The following is a 24,792-nucleotide window of genomic DNA, read 5'->3' on the forward strand; positions in this document are numbered from 1 at the left end:
CGAGTAGCTGATTGCCCACTCCATCTACCCAAATACATGAGAAGACTCCTACAAGATAAAGGGATTGGCCATCCCTTTCTCAAACTGCTTACAATCTTCCAGTTTTTATCCACTTGGTCGACTTTGGTAACGTGAGGAATTTGTCTGTTCTTTCCAGAGGTTTCCATTATGCTAAATAATTCTAGCATGTCGTCGTATTCTCTTAAGACAGGAAAATTCTGGAAGGCCGTCATTTATAACTCTTTCTCTCTGTTTTTCAACAAACAACGGATTTCATCCCAAACGGCAGATTTTTAATCTGCAATTTGGCAGTCTAATAGTTCCAACCTCCAGTTGACTGTTTATTAAGATGCTTGTGTTTAACTGCTATGAGTATACTGATATCAGTTGAGCATACTAAGCATATGTCAAATAACATTATAGTGGCATGCAATGGGAATACTATTTATATCGAAAAAGGTGATTCGTGTTGGTTTCCAGATGCACTTTTTAGAGAAAAAACACAGAAAAATACCATGGAGTCCAGCAGTGGATTAAACAAAAATGACTTTCCAGGAGAACTTGAAACATAATATCGATAATGCAGTTTCCAATACTTTCCATGTCTCCGCAATATCCTTTCTTTCAGGAGTGCTAGTTCTGCAAGGTTCGCAGGAGAGCTTCTGTTAAGTTTGGAAGGTAGGAGACGAGGTACTGGCGGAAGTAAAGCTGTGAGGAGGGGGCGTGAGTCGTGTTTGGGTAGCTCAGTTGGTAGACCACTTGCCCGCGAAAGGCAAAGGTCCCGAGTTCGAGTCTCGGTCCGGAAGTTTCATATCAGCGCACACTCCACTGCAGAGTGAAAATCTCATTCTAGAATGAGGGTAACTTCCTACGCCGGAAGTCTTCGGCCATCAGTGCTGATTAGAAGTCAAAAATTTAAACGGTGACGTGTTTCCAATTCGGGACGGAGGAATTTTGATTACCAAACAGAGACGAGATCTCAGATATCCTCTAGATTATGTCTCATAAATATTCGATGCTGTTCATGTGAGGTAGCCAGGGTGGCCGAATTATTGGTATGAATTATCCTCAATAGGCCTCAAACCGATTGCGAACATTTTTGGGTTAGTGACATGGTTCACTGTCATGAATAAAAATTCTTTCGTTCTTTGGGAAGTCCATGAATGGCTGCAAATGGTCTCGAAAGAGCCAAACATGACGATTTGCGGGCAATGATTAGCTCAGTTGGACCATAGGACCCAGCCCATTCCATGTAAACATAGCCCATATCATATGGATCCCACACCAGCTTGCTAAGTGCAACGTTGACAGCTTGCGTCTATGGTTTAGTGAGGTCTGCGTCACTCTCGAACCCTAGCATCGGCTCTTACCAACAGAAATCAGTATTCATCTGACGAGGCTATTGTTTTTATGAAAAACTTTGGTTGTCTATCTATTTTGGTTGATAATAGAAGATATCTGTTTTTTTTATGAGAGAGAAAATATTATTTTAACGACGAGACACTGAAAGAAAAAAATAAAAAAATAAAAATTTAATGAAATAAACCAATCGGCCTAACTGGTTTCCCTTATGAGTCAATAATTGTGCCATGCAATACCATGTATCAAAAATACAATTTCCAATCGCCAGTGCCGGGAGCATGAAAATGAATTCAAGAAATTGTAATCGGTCTTCGTAAATCTTGAAAAATCAATAAAGGCAGGTTCTTTCATTGATCAAGCGAATGTGCATACAGGCGATAAAATGGCGGCCGATCAACTGGACTATCGTATCCAGATTTCCACGACGTCTCGTCTTACAAATTTGAAACAAATAAGAAATGAGTTAAGAACAGAAAGACGACGAGAGAGAGAGAGAGTGTGTGTGGGTGGGTGGGTGGGTGAGTGTGTGTGTGTGTGAGAGAAAGCGCGCGCGCGTGAGGGAGAGAGGGAGGGAGAGACTGCGGAATAGAGAAAATCCTTCACTAAAGAAATTAATGTCATTTGTTCCATCTATGGAAGGACTGATAGTGCAATTAATTGTGAAAAAAATGGGTATACCAACGCCCTCTTGAACGGTGTTGAAATAGTTTACTGTCTAACTTGGCGACAACATTCATGATCTAGTGTGGTGAGGTAACACACACACTAGTTCCCAACGAAACATATTTACACTAACATTACTCTAACTACATCATAAAATACTGTAGAGTGCTTTAAGATATGTAAGGTTAAAGATATTAATTGCTAGTTTCTCTTTTATTTACATGGGTGTAGTCTGTTGCAAATTTTAGACCTGCATTGTCATTTAGTTTTTTTGTATTGATCTTAACACATATTTTTTTCGTTGGTAACAAGGGTTTATGTAAGGATAAGGATTGCACTTTTAGATTTTTCGCTGATTCTATATCACAGTAAACTATATGTCTAGACGTAGAACCGGTGCCAGCATAAGAGATCACGTGAGAAGAATGGTGACACCGGATGACGTGTAGTCCAGGAAGTAGGACCCATGCAATTAGTTGTCTGAGCAGACTGACTCATAGTAATGGAGGATGCCTCATGTGCTCATCAGGTTCAGAAATCAAGGAGAAATTACGTAACAGAAACAGTGGTACCTCAGCAAGACGCAGGATGGTTGTGCTGAAAGAGAAACATTAGAATAAAGATACAGAACTGTCGTTCTCGACGTCAAGTTTAGTGTTATACGGTTAAAAAGGTATTCGGGTTGGCCAAGGAAAATGGCCTTTCTTAAATGTTATTTGCATCATTTAGTTTACTACTATTCGTTGCGGCGCAATCAACCAAGTCCTCCAATTTGCGCACAACGCTGAGCAATCTCTAACACCATAATTCACTATAAATGTTTATAACACGAGCCATGTATTAACATCGACAAGTAGTCAGCTGCTCACCCGATTTAGTTTAAGTAAGCAAAACGTTTGACCTATGAGTGTTGGCAATATACGAGGGTCGGTCAAAAAGTAATGCCTCCCATTTTTTTTCTACTTAAAGAAATTAAGTTAAGTGAAAAATTTGAATTTGGCGCCATTCCTCAAACCTTCTTCTGCAATCCACTGCAGTAGTAACTTTCTGTGTCAACAGGTAGCAGCACAGCAGAAGTTTGTAAGATGGCCGACATCGATGTTCGTTTGAGACAGCGTTGTGTGATTGAATTCTTGAATGCAGAAGGTGAAACGCCCATACGCATTCATGAAAGACTGAAGAAGGTGTATGGTGTTGTGACAGTGGATGTCAGCACTGTTAGACGATGGGTTCGTCGTTGTAAGGAAGCTGAAGGGCAAACACCGTTGACTGACGAAAAGCGGAGCGGCAGGCCGGTGAGTGCAGTGACTCCACACAACATTCAGCAAGTTGATGACATCATTCGTGGTGACCGTCGGGTGACTGCAGATGAAGTGTGTCGCATTATTTCTCTTAGTAAAGGCAGTGTGATCACGATTATTAAACAATTGGGGTACTCAAAAGTTTGTGCACGGTGGGTTCCAAGAATGTTAACCGATCAGAATAAAGAGGCAAGGAAAACAACAGCCTCCCAACACTTGCAGCGCTTCCGTTTGGAGGGAGATGAGTTTCTGAAAAAAATTGTGACCGGGGACGAAACATGGGTGCATTTTTTTGAACCCGAATCAAAGAGGCAGTCAATGGAGTGGCGTCACACAAGCTCGCCGAGGAAGAAAAAATTCAAAACTGTGCGATCGGCAGGGAAAGTTATGGCAACAGTTTTCTGGGATACAGAGGGTGTGATTCTGGTTGATTTTTTGGAGCAGGGATGCACAATAAATTCTGTTCAATACGTCACAACCCTCAACAAACTTAAAGCACGTCTTCAGCGAGTTCGCCCAACAAAATCAATGGCAGATGTTCTTCTTTTGCATGACAATGCAAGACCACACACCAGTCGTCACACCTCTGACGAGATTGTCAAAATAGGATGGGAAGTTTTGCCTCATCCCCCATACAGCCCTGACCTGGCACCATCAGACTTCCATCTGTTCGGGCCACTAAAAGAAGCTCATCGTGGGATTCATTTTGAAGATGAGGAGGCCGTCAAAACATCCGTGCGTCAATGGCTTAGGAAGCAGAGCTGTGATTTTTACCGTGCTGGGATACATGCCCTTGTTCAAAGATGGACCAAAACTGTAGAGATGGGCGGAGATTACATTGAAAAATGACAAAATGATCCTCAATGTTGTGGTTTTCAACCTATGTAATTGCATTTAAATTTCCTGACAATTAAACGTAGAAAAAAAAATAGGAGGCATTACTTTTTGACTGACCCTCGTAGCTTAATATGCATCTCATTACATCAAGTAATGGTAAGTAAGTAACAGTCACGCTGCTCTGCTGTTCTGAGTACTCAGTACAACACCGGCGTTACACTATTTTCAATTCATACATAAGGCATACTCCACATCGATTATGAAATATCTGCACACAGCAGAGCAAGACAAATTAAAAACATATTTGCGCCAGAAGTGAGGTAAATCTAAACAAATAAAATCCCAAACATGCAGCAGCACTGGACAGTACTTAGTTTTGCTAACAAGGGCTTCTCTAAGTTTCAGTAGTTGCCCTATATTCCCATCGCCAGTTTAACTATCGTGGCAGTCTTCTTCTTTCAAATCTCTCTTCCCCATCATTCCCATTACTCCCGCTCTCCGTCTTAACCTCGGTTGTTCACGCTTCCTGCTGGCGACCATTGCAGAACTGATTTTGCCCATCGGTCTTCCTCCATTGACATTCGGACAGACTCCCGTGTGGATGATAGCCTAGGGGTAGCGTATTTGATTACTAATCAATTCTGCCAACGGCCTTATCAAAGAGGGTGAAGGAGTAGACGGAGGGGTGGGAAACTGCCCGTACAAGGCGAAAGAGTCAGCAATGATCAAGGGAATGAGGATGCAGAAGACAATGGAAACCACTAAATTAAAGGCATATAACGTGCATCCATGGGACATGTGCACATTAATTGAAAAAGTGCCGTGATGAGCTCTCCGATGGCGAAAGATTCCGGGGTGGTCCCCATTTGGATCTCCTGGACGTGACTGCCAAGGCGGAGGTGACCATGAGAAAAAGATTGAATAACCAAAAGAAGGATAGCGTTCCACGAGTTAGGGTGCGGAATGCCAGATGCCTTAACGTGGTAGAGAAGCTAGAAAATTTGAAAAGAGAAATGCAAAGACTCAATCTAGATACATTAGGGGTCAGTGAAGCGAAATGGAAAGAAGACGAGGATTTCTGATCAGAGGAATGTAGGATAACATGAATATCACCAGAAAATAGTATAACGGGAGTAGGATTCGTTATGAATGGGAAGGTAGGGCAGAGAATGTGTTGATGTGAACAGTTAAGTGATATCATAGTCGACAGCGAACCAACATCGACAACAATAGTTCCGCTATACTTCCAGATTTAGCAAGCTGAAGATGAAGAAATAATGAAAGTACATGAGGATATTGAAAGGGTACTAGAGTACGTAGAAATGGAAGAAAATATAATAGTCATGGGGGACTAGAGTAGCAGAAAAGGTTACGCGATAATATGGGCTTGGGAGAAGGAATGAGTGAGGAGAAAGACTGTTTGACTTCTGTAATAAATTTCAGCTTGTAATAGCGAATACTCTGTTCGAGAATTGCAGGAGGAAGAGGTACTCTTGGAAAAGGCCGAGTGTTACGGGGAGATTTTATTTATATTACATAACGGTCAGGCAAAGATTCCGAAATCAGAAACTTGAATGTAAGGCATACGCAGGAGCAGATATAGACTCAGGTCACAAAGAAGTAGTGATAAAGGTTTGGTGAAATTTAAGAGATTAGTCCGGAAGAATGAATACGCAAAGAAGTGGAATACGGAAGTACTAAGGAATGACGAGATATGCTTTGTGTTCTTGAAGGCTGTGGATACAGCAATAAAGAATACCTCAGTAGGCAGTACAGTTGAAGAGGAATAGACATCTATAAAAACGGTCATCCCGGAAGCTAGAAAGCAAAACATAGGTACAAATTAATGTAACCTTAAAGAAACCATGAGTAAAAGAAGAAATACTCCAGTTGATTCATGAAAGAAGGAAGTATTCAGGAAACAAGTCGTTGAGGAATGAAATAAATAGGAAGCGCAGGGAAGTTAAGACGAAATCGCCGCATGAAAAACGTTAAGAAATCGGAAAAGAAATGATTCTCGGAAGGACTGACTTATCATATAGGAACTTGGGTGAAAGGAAAAGGAAGTTGTATCATTAAGAGTGTAACGGCAATTCCGCTGTTAAATTCAGAGGAGAGAGTGGATAGGTTGAAAGAATACATTGAAGACCTCTAAGAGACAGACGATTTGTCAGATGTGACAGAAGAAGAAACAGGAGTCGATTTAGAAGAGCTACGGGGTACAGTACTAGAATACGAATTTGGTTGGTTCAAATGGCTCTCAGCACTATGCGACTTAACTTGTGAGGTCATTAGTCGCCTAGAACGTAGAACTAATTAAACCTAACCAACCTAAGGACATCACACACATCCATGCCCGAGGCAGGATTCGAACCTGCGACCGTAGCGTTCGCGCGGTACCAGACTGTAGCGTCTAGATCCGCTCGGCCACCCTGACCGGCTATCATCCACACAATTCGGAAGACTGCAAGAGCTGGCAAGTGCGAGGATGGTCGCACTATCAGTTTAACAGCCCGCGCATCAAAGTTACTTACAAGAAGACGACACAGAAGAAGGGAAGAGAAAACTGAGGACGTGTAGGGTGACGACCACTTTGGCTTTAGGAAAGGTAAGGGCACCAGAGAGACAAGGCCCGTTTCATAGGAGTTGCTGATCTGGGAAAAGCGTTCGACGATGCAAAATAGTGCAAGATGTTCGAAATTCTGAGAAAAATATGGGTAAGCTATAGGGAGAGAAGGGTAACATACATGTTCAAGGACACAGAGAGAATAGTAAGAGTGGACGACGAAGAACGAAGTGTTACGATTGAAGAGCGATGTAGTCTTTCGCGCCTCCGGTTCAGTCTGCACGTCGAAGAAGCAATGGTGGAAGTATAAGAAACGTCCAGAAGTGGAATTAAAAATCAAGGTGAAAGGATATCATTGATACGATTCGCTGATGTCATTGTTATCCTGAATGAAAGAGAACAAGAATTACTTGATCTGCTAAATTGATTGAAAAGTATGAGTACAGAATATGGATTGAGTGTAAATCGAAGAAAGACGAATGTAATGAGAAGCAGCAAATGAGAGCAGCGAGAAACTTAACATCAAGATTGATGGTCACGAAGCAGATGAAGTAAATGAATTCTACTACCTACGCAGAAAAATAACCAATTATGGACGGAGCGAGGGGGCATGAAATGCAGACTAGCATTGGCAAAAAGACGTTCCTGGCCAACGGATGTCTACTAGTATCAAACATAGGCCTTAATTTGAGGAAGTGATTTCTGAGAATGTACGTTTGGAGAACAGATTGTATGGTTGAGGAACATGGACTTTGGGAAAACCGAAACACAAGAGAATCAAGGCATTAGATATGTTGTGCTATAGACGAATGTTGAAAATTAGATGGACTGATAAGGAATGACGAAGTTCTGCTCAGAATCAGAGAGGAAAGGAATATATTGAAAACACTGATGAGGAGAAGGTACAGGATGATAAGACATTTGTTAAGACACCTGGGAATGACTTCCATGGTGCTGGAGGAAAACGCTAGAGGAAGACAGATATTGGAATACATCCAGCAAATGATTGAGGACGCAGGTTGCAAGTGCTACTCTGAAATGAAGAAGTTGGCACAGGAGAGGAATTCGTGACTGGCAACAACAAACCAGTCTGAAGATTGATGACTCTAAAAAATTTAATAAGCGTCCCTGGCGTAGGGGATCAACTGCAAGATTTGAAAGCAAACGAATCACCAGGTCCAGATGGAATCCTAATTCGATTTTACAAAGAATACGGCATTGGCTCCTTACCTAGCCTGCATTTATCGTGAATCTGCGCCCAGCACAAAGTCCCAAGCCCCTGGAAAAAATTGCAGTTTACTCCAGTACATAAGAAGAGTAAAAGAATGGACCTCCAAAATTACAGACCGATATTCCTAACATCGGTTTGCTGTCGAAGCCCTGAGTATATTCTCAGTTCGAGTATAACAAACTTTCTTAATAGTGACAAGCTTATGTCCACGAATCAGCTTGCTTATTGAAAGCATCGCTATTGCAAAACTCAGCTTGCCCTTTTTTTCAAATGATTCACTGCGAACTATGTATGAAGGGCAACAGGAGATACCATATTTTTAGAATTACTGACAGCATTTGAAACGGTACCTCATTGCTGGCTGTTAACGAAGGTACGATCGTATGAAATAAGTTCAGAGATATGTGAATGACTCGAAGACTTCTTAAGTTATACGATCCATTCGTCGGCAATTGTTCATCAGGGACAAGGGCATCGTCAGGGGTGCCACAGGAAAGTTGGATAGAGCCAGTGTTGTTCTCTATATACAAAAATTATTTGGCGGGCTGTTTGGGCAACAGTCCGTGGTTGTATGCTGATGATGCTGCGTTGTACGGTAAGGTGTCGAAGTAGAGTAACTGTAGGAAGATACGACTTAGACAAAATTTCCAGTTGGTGTGATGAATGGCACCTACTTCTAAACGTAGAAAAATGTAAGTTGTGAATGAGTCGGAAGGAGAAACCTGTAATGTTTGGATACAGTATTACTAGAATCCTGCTTGACACAGTCAGAGTCGTTTGTATGTCTGGGCACAAGGTTTCAAAGCCATATGAAATGCAACATGCATGTGAGAACTGTGGTAGGGAAGGAGAATGGCTGACTTTTATTTATTAGGAGAATCTTAGACAAGAGTAGTTCACGTGTAAAAGAAATCACATATAGCACTCTGGTAGGACCTACTCTTGAGAACTGCTCGAGTGTTTGGAATCCGTATCAAATCAGACTGAAGGAAGACATCGAACCTGTTCAGAGGCAGGCTCCTAGATTTGTTACCAGGAGGTCTGAACAACTTTTAAGTGTGACGGAGGAAATGCTTCAGGAAATCAAATGGGAATCCCGGAGGGAAAGCGACGTGCGTTTCATTCGCCATACATAGCCATACCATTCAAGAGATCTTTTCTCAATTCCTTGAATGACTGATTGTTCCACATCCATTAGCTCTCTAATTTCCTCATTTGATCTCCGTTCTGTCCTGGACAGCCCGGCTACCCTCCTTATTCCACCCATCACTACTGCCTGTACTCTGCTGCTCTACCGCTATCCCCGGGTTCTTTCTTCTGTCCCGTACATTAGTATAGGATCAACCACTGTTTGCAGAATCCTGTTCTTTGTTTCTTTAGCAATTCCCCATTTCCAGAGAACTCCATTTAGCAATATACACTACAGGTCATTAAAATTGCTACAACAAGAAGAAATGCAGATGATAAACGGGTATTTATTGGAAAAATATATTATACCAGAACTGACATGTGATTACATTTCACGCAATTTGGGTGCATAGATCGTGAGAAATCACTACCCAGAACAACCACCTCCGGCCGTAATAACGGCCTTGATATGGCTGGGTATTGAGCCAAACAGAGCTTGGATGGCGTGTACAGGTACGGCTTCCCATGCAGCTTCAACACGATACCACAGTTAATCAAGAGTAATGACTGGCATATTGTGACGAGCCAGTTGCTCGGCCACCATTGACCAGGCGTTTTCAATTGGTGAGAGAGCTGGAGAATGTGCTGGCCAGGGCAGCAGTCGAACGTTTTCTGTATCCAGAAAGGCCCGTACAGGTCCTGCATTATCCTGCTGAAATGTAGGATTTCGCAGGGATCGAATGAAGGGTAGAGCCACGGCTCGTAACAAATCTGAAATGTAACATCTACTGTTCTAAGTGCCGTCAGTGTGAACAAGAGGTGACCGAGACTTGCAACCAATGGGACCCCATACCATCACGCCAGGTGATACGCCAGTATGGCGATGACAAATACACGCTTCCAATGTGCGTTCACCGCGATGTCGCCAAACACGGATGCGACCATCATGATGCTGTAAACAGAGCGTTTATTCACCCCAAAAAAATGACGTTTCGCCATTCGGGCACCCAGGTTCGTCGTTGAGTACACCAACGCAGGCGCTCCTGTCTGTGATGCAGCGTCAAGGGTAATCGCAACCATGGTCTCCGGGCTGATAGTCGATGCTACTGCAAACTTCGTCGAACTGTTCGTGCAGATGGTTGTTGTATTGCCAACGTCTCCATCTGTAGCCTCAGGGATCGAGGCGTGGCTGCACGATCCGTTACAGCCATGCGGATAAGATGCCTGTCATCTCGACTGCTAGTGATAGGAGGTCGTTGGGATCCAGCACGGCGTTCCGTATCCTGAACCCACCGATTCCATATTCTGCTAACAGTCATTGGATCTCGACCAACACGAGCAGCAATGTTGCGATACAATAAACCGCAATCGGGATAGGCTACAATCCGACCTTTATCAATGTGGGAAACGTGGTGGTACGCATTTCTCCTCCTTACACAGGGCATCACAACAAAGTTTCACCACGCGACGCCGGTCAACTTCTGTTTGTGTATGAGAAATCGGTTGGAAACTTGCCTCATGTCAGCACGTTGTAGGGGTCGCGACCGGCGCCAATCTTGTGTGAATGCTCTGAAAAGCTAATCATTTGCATATCACAACATCTTCTTCCTGTTGGTTAAATTTCGCGTCTGTAGCACGTCATCTCCGTGGTGAAGCAATTTTAAGGACAAAATATACTCATTTAAAATACTACTTCAATGACAAATGTTTACATAAAGGAAGTTTCTTCGGTGCTCGCCGTAAAAGCTTATGGCATTTGTACTCATGTGCTAATAGCAATTTAATTAGCATTATGCTGCATAGAAAAAACTTAGAAGTAGTACTTACAATTAAATTCATGTTACCCTTCAACATAATATCGTATAGTTCATGCCTCTTTTAATTGCTCATAGAGCACGGTACTCATCTCTTATTCAAATAAATTGTTTGTTCAAAATGTCTGTGTTGGTTACATATTAGTATTAAGAAAACGACAAATCGCTCTCACTTGCAAATTTTGCTTCTAGTCATTACTACTGTCTTGATAACACAAACAAAATGTTAAAATGAAACAGCTATCTCCGATCATTCGTGCATGACTTTTCCTGCTAAATAAGATAATGGAAATACTGAATGGTTGTTTGGACATGAAACTAGTCTCTTTTCTTTCATACATATAATACTTCAATTGAGTATATTCATTATACCAACATTAATGACATTTCGTAGTACGTAGTCGCATGTAAAAAAACTTGAATCCGTTATAACATTTCATAATCTACCGGTTGTAAACAGATATATTGTATGATGATTGTTAGCTTGAAAACTTGTTAGTTAACAATTTAAAAACCTCTTCAGATCCTGGTGGGCATATAACCCTTTAATTTTCTCTGATATTGGGAAAGCCAAGGAATAATTTTCAGGTAAACTGTCAAACATAGATCGGTGTAAAGCAATTTCCATTTACTATTGCCTTTGCTCAGATCAGAAGATATCGGATGTGATTTCAGCGAAACAGATTCTCCAAGAGTGTGTGTTTGAACTCGTCCTTACTTTTCATCTTACGTTTTCTTTCTTTTGTCTTGCCAGTGCGTTTAGTGTGTCACTTACCTTTGTTGTGGAGTGATTTCTTATTTCTGTAGATACGGCAAAAACTTTTTTGTTTGCTTCTCAGTTGTTGCTCAGTAATTTAGCCGGTATGTAGGGTGTGGTGAACATTGTCAAGCTATATACTATTTGGACGAAAAGTTCTATGAGCACGGTTCAACGTGATATTTGTGTATTTGTATATGTCCTTACAAATCGGTTAAATTCCCTAAAAATATTTTTAAATAGAGACACCGACATTTGACCGTATTGCTGTTTATTTAATTACTACCCGGGTTTTGGCATTTTATGTCATTTCCAAGTGATTGAGATTAGATAATTAAAATATATTGTAGGACATCAAGCAAGTTTTAATTGGCATAGAAGGTCGAAACCTGGGTCGTAATTAAATTCAACAGCATTAGAGTCAGATGACTAATTATTGTACTACTGTTGCTCAGCAACATTAAAAACTATTTCCCTAACATACATCGACACGATTAATTTGCGGATGAAAGTGGGATACCAAAACATGCTTAATGTCATTGTCTTTTTCCATTTTCTGAGTGTAATGTTCCATACATTATCTTCAAACAATGCAACAGGTTGGCCAGCTGTGGGAATGTACTGTTTGTGAATCCCTCTTATTATAGCAGATGCTGCTGTTGACTTCAAAGCACCTAGTTCAACATATTTAGAGAAAAAACAGTAAAAGCTAGTATATATTTGACATCACGTCGTGCAGTCGACACTGGCCCAGCTGTATCAACAAATTTTACCACATTAGTTGTGTTTGTACGATTGGGTGTAGTTTAGTGTTACAGCATTTGTTAGTTGGCTTACCGTTTGGGCACATGAGCATATTTTTAAAAGCTGGTCACTGTAACTGCGCATATTTGAAAAATTAGAGTGTAAACTCAATTTTCTCAAGCATTTATTAGCACTGTAGTGACCCTAAACATTGTGAATACATCAAACCAAAGATTCAGTACATGTACTATGGATACATACCCACCTCATCACTACTGACATTGCCTCTGAAGAACAATACGTCACTGTGAATTTTGCTATGTTGCTGAATTCTCTCAGACGGGTTGTCTGGTAGGAGTATTCTTACCCTATGCTACATTGGATGTGAATCCTACAATGTTGCCATGTCATTACATGTTAATACTGAGTGTAGATTGTGTCTTTCATCATTAATATGTTCACATGTATGTGAATTCCTAAGGGACCAAACTGCTGAGGTCATCAATTCTTAGATTTACACACTACTTAAAGTAACTTAAACTAATTGATGCTAAGAACAACACCCACACACCCATGCCGGGGGAAGGACTCGAAGCTCCGGCGGGAGTGACCGCGCAGTTCGTGACAGGACGCCTCTAGCCGTGTGGTCACTCCGTATGGCTGGCTTTCATCAAAAGTATTCTGTAGTGTGTGATTTGTTCAGTGAGATGAGAAAGCTCAGTTACTCCTTGCAGCAGAAGTAATAAAGCGTCTGTGATGAAATTGTCGTTACCCTGTATATTCATTATTTCCAAGTCATATTCCTGAAGAAATGCTTTCCGTTTAACAATTCTAGAGTGCAGTAAAGCTCTTTGATATGTTTACCGTAAATGCGATGGTTAAGTTTCTTATAAGATCAAATGATAGCTAGAGGCTTAAGTTCGGTAGCTGAACATCCACGTTCAGACTCAAAGTATTACTTGCTAAACTGATCATGTCAATCTCAACTTTACCATTTCTCTCTGGAATCAGAACCAGGCAAACTCCAATTTCTGTAAAGGATGCATCAGTAGCAGTGCAAAAATCTAACCTAATGTCAGGGCGACTGAGGATATCGGAATTCAGAAGTCCATATTTAATAGCATGACAATCTGTTTGATAACTATTTGACCAAAACCACACTGTGTTCTTGTTTAGTATTCCCAATAGCGATGGGCTTTCCAGTAGTAAATGAAAAAACATATACCAATGAATGCTTTGAATTGTCGTTTAGAGCATTGTGCAAGAAAATTCTTGATTTCACTTATTTTGTCAGAATACCTGATGAGGAAATAATATGACCTAGAAACTTAACTTCTTTCCTATCAAACTTCTACTTTTGTAGATTCGCTGTCACTTAATTCTGTGAAAATTTGGATAAAATTCTGTCTAATAAATCTAAGTGTTCTTTCCATGTGGCAGTAGTAGTTAAAACGTCATCGACGTATAACGTTATCCTATCTACGAAATCACGCCCCAGTGCAGTATCTTGTGCTGTAATAAACACCTAAGATCACATTTAAACTGACTGCAGAACGTATAACTGATAGCTCCTAACAGCATGAATAAAGGCTCTGAATTTCCTAGTCTCTACGGTTAATGGAGTTCTGCCAGTAGTAAGATCTCAGATCGATGCTAGGTTAGAAGTGTACACCATGAAAGTTTTGTAATTGCTCCTCCAAATTCTCAGGTTGTGTACATATTGGTATAATAATGTCCTTAATTGCAAGTGCACCTCCGTTATATTTCATCACAGGTAATATAGGACTACACTACAGAGTGTGTGAAGGCTCGATAGTATGCCATTTTAACATCCTCTCAATCTCGCGAAATTCAGCCTCACGTTTCGACCAGGGGATGTGATGCTACGTCCATTTGATGTACATAAGTATTTATCACTCCACGGTTTTCGTGGAATACATGTAAATGAGTCAGTAGCAATTCTTTCAACTGTTGTCACTGTTGGTAATCAAGATGTGGGGATTTAAGTACAGCATCAAGCGTACTAGTGTAACCTGAATTATTCTTACTATAGCAGGTTTCATCAGCAGGAACACACTTAGTCTTTAAAAATTCTGACTGTTATTCCATGACAGTATTTATCAGGTTTAACTGGAGTTCGTACTAAGTAAAATTCAACTTGTTCACTCTCGATGCACAAGTAGAACTTACCTAGGTAGAAGTCTATCGTTGCATTCTTGTCCCTTAAAAACTTAATACGTATCAGACAGTCCACTATAAATGATTATTTACAGTTAGAAACGGGTACAAAGTCGTTTCAGTCCCGATTAAACTTTGGCTTGAATATCCCATTTGACAGGCTACGACCTTGCACCAAAAGCTCCTAAAATACAACAGTTCTGTTCGAGGTACATTGGTACATTGTTTACTTCCTTAAATTTCATAAATAATTTTTGTAACGTGACATTCACAGAGGCACCAGGATCTGGAATAATCGTGGTAGGGATTGTTCCTGCAGTATCATTTATTGGTGCTTGTACCATACTTTGCATTTCTTTCGAAGCAGTATGCTGATCATTAGACAGTTCTTCTCTAATATCATTACCTTCATTATATTGCCATATGTTCACGTGACTGTCAACGTTGCCCCCACCTTGTTACATGGCCAACATCGGAGAACTTAATGTGGTCGAACCTAATTTGCTGAACCTTCATCACGAACAGCTGATGGCGGTTCATACGAGACTTCTTTGATATTCACGGAACGATCTTGATTGGTCCTGCCGTTGTCAGGCGGATCGGGTGATATCTGATTATGATGTGGTTAAGTGCTATTTTCATTTGTATGGCCCCGGTTTGCGTTGTGTGCGTGCTTATGACTTCCTGTGATTGTGTCAACCGTCATTTCCCTGGAACTGAAGTGATACCGGCTGTTATTATCTTAGCTCCAATTATTATTATTATTATTATTCCTGTTCATATCTGGCGGGCGGTGAGCAGATCATCTCGTGTCATACCCGAACGACGTCGACTGTAATGTCAAGGCGAATCGTGAAAGCCATGCCATTCGCCGTTTCGGTACTGTTGCGCACGCAGTTGGCTCGGCGGCGGCGCAGTGTCATAGCCATTATTGTTGTTCTTACTAGCTTTCCCATCTTCATGTAAAGGGTCAGATGAATCTAAAACAGACATAAAGTATTTTAGGCTGTCTTTATGTATCTGCATTGACGTTTCAAGAATATCTAATGGCTATTTTGCCTTCAAAATACTCAGCTCATCTCTGTGCGACAGTAGCTCATCTCAGTAACGTGTTTTAAGTACTTTTCGAAGAAATGGGAGAGACTGCCTTGTCTAGAATTGAACTGTTCTGGGTTGAAAATCAGTTTTCTAAGTTTCTCCTGATAACTACGAGACCAATATTTTGACGAGAAGGCTCCTTTTAATCAATATATATTTTAAAAGTGCACAATGTTCGTGCTTCTAAGACTCAGAAACGCGACCCAGTTCGATATGGAGGAAGTTATACGGCATGGTAGCCCTATATCCCCCATCCATGAAGAAATGAAATGAAATGTCGTGTGGCTAGGGCCTCCCGTCGGGTAGACCGGTCGCCTGACGCAGGTCTTTCGAGTTGACGCCACTGCGGCGACCTGCGCGTCGATGGGGATGAAATGATGATGATTAGGACAACACAACACCCAGTCCCTGAGCGGAGAAAATCTCCGACCCAGCCGGGAATCGAACCCGGGCCCTTAGGATTGACATTCCGTCACGCTGACCACTCAGCTACCGGGGACGGACATCCATGAAGAAAGTTCCCGTTTTCACTTGAAGGAGTGCATTTGAGGATGGAAGAGTTGGAAAGTTACGCCCTCTTGAAATTTCTACATCATAACAAAACATTCTTGAGTATTCGAGAACATCTGGAACATTCGAGAGTATTCTAGAGCATTCCACAACATTTCAGAATATTCCATAATGATTCATTACGTTCTGGAATGTTCGCGAATAGTGTGGAATATTCGAGAAGATTACAGAATGTTCGGAAACATCCAAGATAATTGTGGAACATTACAGAACTCTCTCGAATGTGCGGAACGTTCTGGAACATTGTGGACGATTCGAAGCCTTTTTGATACGATCTGGGAGTTCGCCACTGGTGAAGCTGCCAATTGGTAAGGGTATGTAAAACAAGATCCGCCGTGGGTAGAACATAAGTTTCGTATCAGTGACGAAGGGAGGAACCGAAAACATAGTGCAGTGGGGAAATAAAAATAAACAGTGAAATGAGTGTAGTCAAAGTTATACACTTACTGAATATAAACCGAAAATAAAGTGTGTAAAATGTACTTAGAGTATCTGTTAATAAAAATTTGTTTTCGTTTATATTTTAGACAATTCCCAAACGTAAAAGAGGAGGAGATCTAGCCAGTTCAGAATCAAACTGGTGAAAACAACGAAACAGACGAAGAGCACGAATCACTTTTAATTTCCCAATGAACTAGAATTAGCACAGTGAGAAGCAGAGAGACCGAAGAACAACGAAATGAACTGATGGAAGAATCACGAAGTGCGGCACAATTTTATATAAAGAAAACTGGAAACTCCAGCCAGCCCTACGAGAAGCGCGTACAAGTAATCAGTACAACCTAACAAATGAAGCATTTCACTGCGGCCCAACAAAATAATATAACAAACTCAAACTCGTCGTAGTTGTATAAAACTGATAACAAGTTCCAATTTTGCAGCGCGAAAAAATTCAGTAGAGAAACACCAGGATTTTGTTACAGGAATGGAAAAATTCAATTTCCACTACTGGAAGCACCTCTGCAGGGATTTTTGCATTACACTACCAACGAAACTCCAGAATCAAAACACTTTCTCCGAAATCTAAAAGCGTAAGACACTTACTTCCAAATGACTTCGTTCGGTGTCACTTCTATCAACGCTAACAGAGGAGGAATCGATAATGTTTCTTCCATAGAAGTACTATCACAACATGGGATCATTACTACAGCTACCCGACGAAGACCAGAAATTTCTGCAAGTATGTTTCATTAGAAATGAAGAAACAGAAATTGGTCAACGACCCACAAATATCAATGAATTGATACTTGAAGTGGTCCGAGATGCACAGAGGATCTCCCGATTTCAGTCACCTGTTCCACATATTCAAAACAACACTAGACGGAATGATTTATGATAACTATAAAGTTCTAATTCGAGCCTGTGAAAGACCACACGGATAACTCGCACGTAGATTTAATGCACCCCAGACAGAAGTCGCCATCGTGATAGTGGACAAATAAAACACAAGCCGTGACATAATGGTACAGCGACGAAGAGAATGACTATAATGCACTACAGCGACACACCGTTCATATGATGCCTTCCAGTATCCATTAATATTTCTGCACTGAGAGGACAGATATCATTTTAATGTGAAACAAATCCAAGTTGAGAAAGGCGTAGTAACAAACAAAAAAGTCGCTTCCAAGGAGTTCTATGCTTACCACTTAACTATCAGAGACAGTGATACATACACTTTCTGAACACTCGCTGTTTATTCCAGCTACTCCTGGTAGATATGAATAGAAGCGATATGGATGCTTTACAGAAGATCGAAAAAGATGAAACTACACACGGAAGAATACTTTCACCTTCGAGACGCAATCACAAATGACGGAAACATTGACGACATTGGAACAATGGTAATCTTAGCCGCATCATACTTAGGATGTCCGAGATACATGCATGAATAAACTCAACATGCCATAACCTACGTAAGAAAATGTGGACGACGTGGTCTCTTCATAACATTCACGTGTAACTCTTCTTGGCCAGAAATGTTAGAACAATTAACATACGGATAAGACCCGTGCATTGACACTACATAATAGCCAGAGACATTGAAGTCATCGCAAATTATCACACTTTTGGAGCCGTTAGAATCTAGTTTGGCATAATCTAATAGCATAACGAGGACTGCCCCACTCACATAGTCCCATGTCGGTACGCGGCAGAATTCATCGCATCGACTTCTCAAAATCATTCCAGTTTAATTTCCCAATCCTCAAGAAGATCCGGAACTGTACGACATAGTATTGAGAAACATGAATCACGGACCATGGGGGCCATTAAACCCAAATTCACCATGTATGAGTGATGGAAAATGTACAAAAAGGTACCCAAAATGCATTGTAGTCCTTCTCTTCTTCCTTGTACAATTATGTCACGGCTTGTGTTTTCATTGCCCACTATTCCAATGGCGACTTCGTCTGTCTGCGGTGCATTAAATCTACATTCGTGTTTCCCGCGTGGTTTATCATCGACACACAAACCGAAGTTGATGGCTGTCGTGAATACAGAAGACGATCACCCATAAACGGTGGCTTCACAGCAAAAGTACGAATAAGAGGCAGTGGAGAACTGAAAATAGATTATCAAAGGGTAGTATGATAGAACAAAGTACTCTTCAATATGTTCCAGGCACACGTGAACGTAGAATACTGCAAGTCAGTGAAATCCATAAAAAAATCTGCAAGTATGTGAACAAGGACAGTGACATGGCAGTATTTCAAAGAGCCACAGACAGCGAACAACTAAACAGAAACGACGAGATCCTCACGTACCAAATGGGAAGATATATCAACAGCAACGAAGTAGCGAAGCAGATTTTCGGTTTTCCCATACACGAACGCGAACCAATCTCGCAACATCTAGCAGTCCATTTCGAGAATGCACGGAGTGTTTACTTCATAAATGACACCGCCGGAAAAAATGTCAGCGAACAACCTCAGAACAAAACATTGACAGCTTTTTACCAACTGTGCCAAACGGATCCATGTCTCGACGTCCCTACCTATTATACACGGAATACACCAAGAAAGAAACTCAATGATGAAAACAAGGAGTTCCAGTAGAAGGAGTATAGGCCGAGTATACACCGTACATCCGAACATAGCCGAATGCTTCTATCTCAGGATGTTGCTGCATGAAATACGGGAACCAACAAGTTAAACACATCTGAAGACTGTTGACGGTTACCTATGCCTGACATATGAAAAAGCATGCCAGCGCTTAGGACGACAGCTACTGGTAATTAACATGCAAGAGCCTCACTCACAGCCTCAGCTGAATGAATGGGAGCACTATTCACTATAATTCTAACAACATGCAACCCATCGAATCCAAAACAGCTATGGAGCTCCTACAAATAGAGAATAGGTGATGACATACTGTACCAAATCCAACGAGTTCATCCTGAACTGACCATGTGAAAAACGGCGAGTTGACGTCTTCAATTAAATACTCACTCACCTAGAAAATAAATGTTTAGCAATAAACAACCAGGCCTTAGTACAACTTGGGAGGAAAGCACTAAGAAAAGGTGCTATCAGAGTGCTAAACATCGAAATTACAAGGGATAAAAGCTACATTATCAATGAACTACTTCAATACATTGCTCACAACAAAGCACTCCTGACCGATCGACAACAACATTGGCGGAATTATTTACTTGGACGCACCAGAGGGCACCGGGAAAACGTTTCTAATAAATAAATCACCCGTGAAAATACGTGCTAATTAACATACGGCACTTACACTGGCATCATCTGGCAATGTAGTCACACTCATGGAAGGAGTGTGCATTCCACCCTAGAGCCATCGTTGAATGTAGCCGGAGCTATTCCCGGTATGTAAAACCTCAAGAAGATGTGGACAGAGTGAACTTCTGACCTAAGCTAAAAATATCCTTTGGGACTAATGCGCAATGGCACATAAAAAAAATCACTAAAAGCCATGAGCAGGAAATTACAAGATCTGCGAGGAGTGTCTGAAGTGACATCATTTATGAAAGTGGCGAGACTGGACTGAACAAAGGTTGGGAATTTGTGTGGGCGCTCATAACCGCGCAGATGAGCGCCCCCCACAAACCAAACATCATTATCATCATCTCTAAAGTGATGGGAAGAGCTGTACTCACACTCTCAGGAGATTTTAGACCAACAACATCAGTTATCCCCAAGTCAACACCAGTAGACGAGGTCAACGCTTGATGAAAAAAAAAAAACACACCTCTGGCAACATCTCTACGACTAACAAAAAATATGAGATCTGAACTATCGAAACAACAGCACATTTTGCTCAACAACTTTTACAAATAGGTGAAGGCACACATCCTACTGACCAGACGACCGACGTCATTAAACTCAACAGTGATTTCTGCAACATAGTTACTACTGAAACGAACTCATTGACCAAGTTTATGCAAATATTGTTCACTATTATACCAATCTGGACTGGATACTAGAAAGGCCAATTTTGGCAACTAAAAATAATATTGTCGACGATATCAACTGTAATATTCAAATGAAAATGCCCTGTGAAGAGATATACAAATTGATCGACACGATGTAAACGTTGATGGAAGTGTGAACTTCCCTACAGAATTTTGCAACTCTTTACAAGTACTAGGGGCAGCCATTACACTGCCTCAGACTTAAAATTGTATCTCCGATCATACTACTCAGAAATCTCAGCAAAACTATGTAAAAGAACTAGGATGATCGTCAAACATCTATCGAATAACACCATCGAAGCTGAACTTAAGAGTGGAAAGTACAAAGGACACACACTATTTATCGCCAGAATAATATTGAACTCTAGTGAAGTGTCATTCCAATTTAAAAGACTGCAATTTCTAATTAAATTAGCCTACAGTTTTACAATTAACAAGGCACAAGGACAAGCTTTAAAATATCGTGGCAGCGACCTCAAAGACTCCTACCTCTCTCACAGTCACCTATACGTAGCTTTGTCTCGAGCTGGAGACTGGAAAAATGCTTACATATACAGCCCGGATAACAAAATGAAAAATTTTGTTTATAAACAAGTATTGTAAACAGTGAGAATATGTTTTCGATAAAATATTAGTCTCTTTTACTTTCACAGTTATTGTAACTGTAATTAGAGTAACTTGCAATAAAATGTTTTTACCTCTTGTTATTTAAAATTTATCCTTCTGTTCCAACTAAGTCAATTTCTCATATCCACTCCCTGAGCAAACGCGGCTATCCCTTGTTCATACGTCCGACAGTACTCAGCCGTTTGTGCCGCCCATAGGGCTCCATTTCCTTGTATGTATCTGTCGTGATGCGATCTTTTACTGCTCCGACCTGGATGACGCTAACACACTTCTGAAGGACTTAGTGAATACAACTAAGTTTGGAGTAATTATTTTTCTGTGATATAAAACTGGAATTGTCTGTGTTTGAGTATGCTCTCTTTAAGCAACGCATTGTGCAACGTAGTGGTTGCCTGTATTTCGAACGGTACATTGCTCGGTATCAAAACAGCAGAAATCACAGCATTTCCGTATGGTGTAGGAAAAACAGTAGGATTAGCACTTTCAATACATGTTTGGTTTGCAGTCGGTGCTGTGCCTTGAATTAAACCAATGATTGCAGGTATTTCTTGTTGCATGCTAGAAATCTGTGTTGTCATCTGACCACGCGATTCTGGTGAATTTTTATTTGCAGTTTACTTAGTCTATTCGATCTCTGGTTTAGTAGATTCACCAGAATAATCACAGTTACACACGGAGACATCGGCCGTTTCACTCACAAAACTTCCGACTTCGGAGTTTAATTTATTATTTACCTTGTCAGCCAATGCGAAAAGTCGTCAACAGTGACTTTGCACTGATGTTTAAACTCTTTTTCCACTTTCACTCTCAATATCACGATAAGCTGTTTTCAACACTCATACGTTCATACGTCACTTGCTAAAGTATTGTACTGTAAAGACAAGGCATTAAAATTAGTACTTAAGGCCACTAATACGTTGGATTCCTTTTTCTGTTCTGTATGAAAAGTCTTAAAATCTCATTGTTTAGTCTTGTTGCTTAGTTGACAATACATTAAGTTTTTGTAATCGGATCAGTAGGTGGATTATTAGTTTGCAAATCAGATTCACGTGAAGCATTGCCCATTGGAATTTCTGCTTCATGTGAAACATCATCAAGTTCAAAATCTATATTTACTGGTTGAATATCGTCTTCACTCAGAAAATATTCAGGTAAAGTATGTTCCTTCGTTTCAGAGCTCTATTCTTGTTCGGGCTCGGAGAAAATGAGAATTTTCTACATCCTTCGTGTCAAGTTCGCATTATTCAGCGTTGATTTGAACATAATTGTTACGAGTAAAGTCATTTTGTTCACTTTTCCTGTTTTCATCATTGTAAATCCATTTTGCGAAATAACTCTGAAAATTTTTGTAAAAGCTAAGATTCGAATAATACAGAATTAAGTTGTGAATAATAAGTGGCAAGCATAAGCAATTTCCTTCAGATCGCATGCTACGAAACTGAACGTTCGCCATTGTACATAAGCAAAGAGCGACCGTATTGTGATACATAGCTCATGAATCTTTTATACATACAGCTGAATTCAGTCAAGGCAAATTTACATTTATCAAACGGTTGTGGACGAATATTCTGATAATACAAAATTGTACGTACAGAAGCAGAAAGCTTGCCTTTCCAAAAACCTGCATCTGGAATCGCCATGTTGTCGTGTAGTCTTCCACAATAGGTTGCTCATTTAAAATTGATTTACACATGTGAGTCCAATTTTCTTTTTTTCTTCAGTTTAAGAATGACATTGCTTTCGTCCCACACCGGTGAGGCGGAATTCCATGAAACATAAAAGAAAACAATTACAATTTTGCACGTCCTGTCTCGATCTCGCCATTTATAATAAAAATTTTCTCTCGCTATCTGTTTTGTCTGATAATAAACATTTCTTTAAGTTGATTTGAGAAAGTAAATTTTCTTGTAACGACGAAAGTTAGAAATAAACACAGCAAAACAAAGAAATGAAACGCTCGACAGAGCTGGTTTCCATGGCCATTCATTAATAGGATGATGCAACACCGTGTGTCAGTATTAAATGTTTGAATCGCCAATGCTGGCGTGCATACAAATGAGTTCAAGATATTGTACTCTGACTCCGTAAATCAGGCGAAAATAATGAAGACTGTTTCTTTGACTGGCCATGTGAATTTGCATATAGGCGGCTAGAATGGAAGCAGATCAATCGCATCACCGTATCAAGACTTCGTCGTCTCGTCTAACAGTTTCTGAAAAAAAAAAAATAAGAAACTGGTTAGGACACGGTAAATGTCGTGTGGCATCGCACCGATATTGTCACGTGTCGAAGACTTGCGCTGCAAGTGATGTCGCGCTGTTAGCAAAGGAACTTGTCTCGGTCATCTGCAGCCATAGTCCACTAACGCCAAATTCCACCTTACTGTACTAACGGATACGTTCGATGTACGTCCCACATTCAGTTAATTTATACAGTGTTGCTTGTTTGTGAACAGTGAGAATTCTAGACATACGCCGCTGCTCTCTGTCGTTAAATGAAGGCCGTCCATCACTGCGTTGCCCCTGATGAGAGACAATGGCAGAAATTTTGTATTCTAGGGAAACTCTCGGAATATTGAATTCCATAACGATTTCCCAAATGGAATGTCCCATGCTCCTAGCTCCAACCACCACTCCCATACCATTGCCATCTATATATACTGTATATACATATCGCTATCCCATGACTTGTACTCTGAGCGTACTTTCTTAGTTCCTACAAAGACGCAGGATTTGTTGTCATAACTGTCAAGTCAACGTGAAGTTTTGAATGGTCTAGGCAGCAAAATTTGCTTGAATCGATTTTTAATAATGATTTCTGTTTCTTTCCATGACCCACCGGTACTGTCATTGATGAGAGAAATTAAAAATTTTCCTCATTTATCGTCGACTTTCGCAGTTCAAATAAAAATCTGCTATTCAAACTCTGGTAGAATACGAAATTTTTGTGTAACAATATTCTTAGTGAGTACGGTTTTGAAAACTGCTGCCAGAGACAACACATATGAGCTTAACATTTCCCGTCGAAGTACAGCACTAAATTTCTGTCTCTTGGCTGAAAATGTAAACACATGATATGGTAAAACTTCTGTGTTCCCTTTTATAGCTTCAGCTATTTATGTCGTTTGTATCCGTAAGTGGCGAAAGGGCAAATATACAGGGGAGTGGAACTTTCCTACAGCACAAAGGAGATCGTATCTCTCATCCGTTACAGCTTTCTTCCTCCGGAGCTGTTTCGCAAAGAAAATAGTGGCGGAAGGATTTATGCACATGTTTTGACGAAGTTTTACCTTTAACGGCAGAAACTCACTTTGACAGAGTAGTTAAGGACCAGTTTACTATGTATAGCGTATAAGGACATATTTTGGAGTTTACGTGCACGTCGTTTCAGTGCCGGCTTTGATGGCCGAAGATCAGTTCTCCCGCTACAGAAAGAAACATTAATGAGTGTACGTATAGAGTATCACAAAGTCAACACGTTG

Source organism: Schistocerca americana, chromosome 1 (assembly GCF_021461395.2).
Source record: "Schistocerca americana isolate TAMUIC-IGC-003095 chromosome 1, iqSchAmer2.1, whole genome shotgun sequence".
NCBI lineage: Eukaryota > Metazoa > Arthropoda > Insecta > Orthoptera > Acrididae > Schistocerca > Schistocerca americana.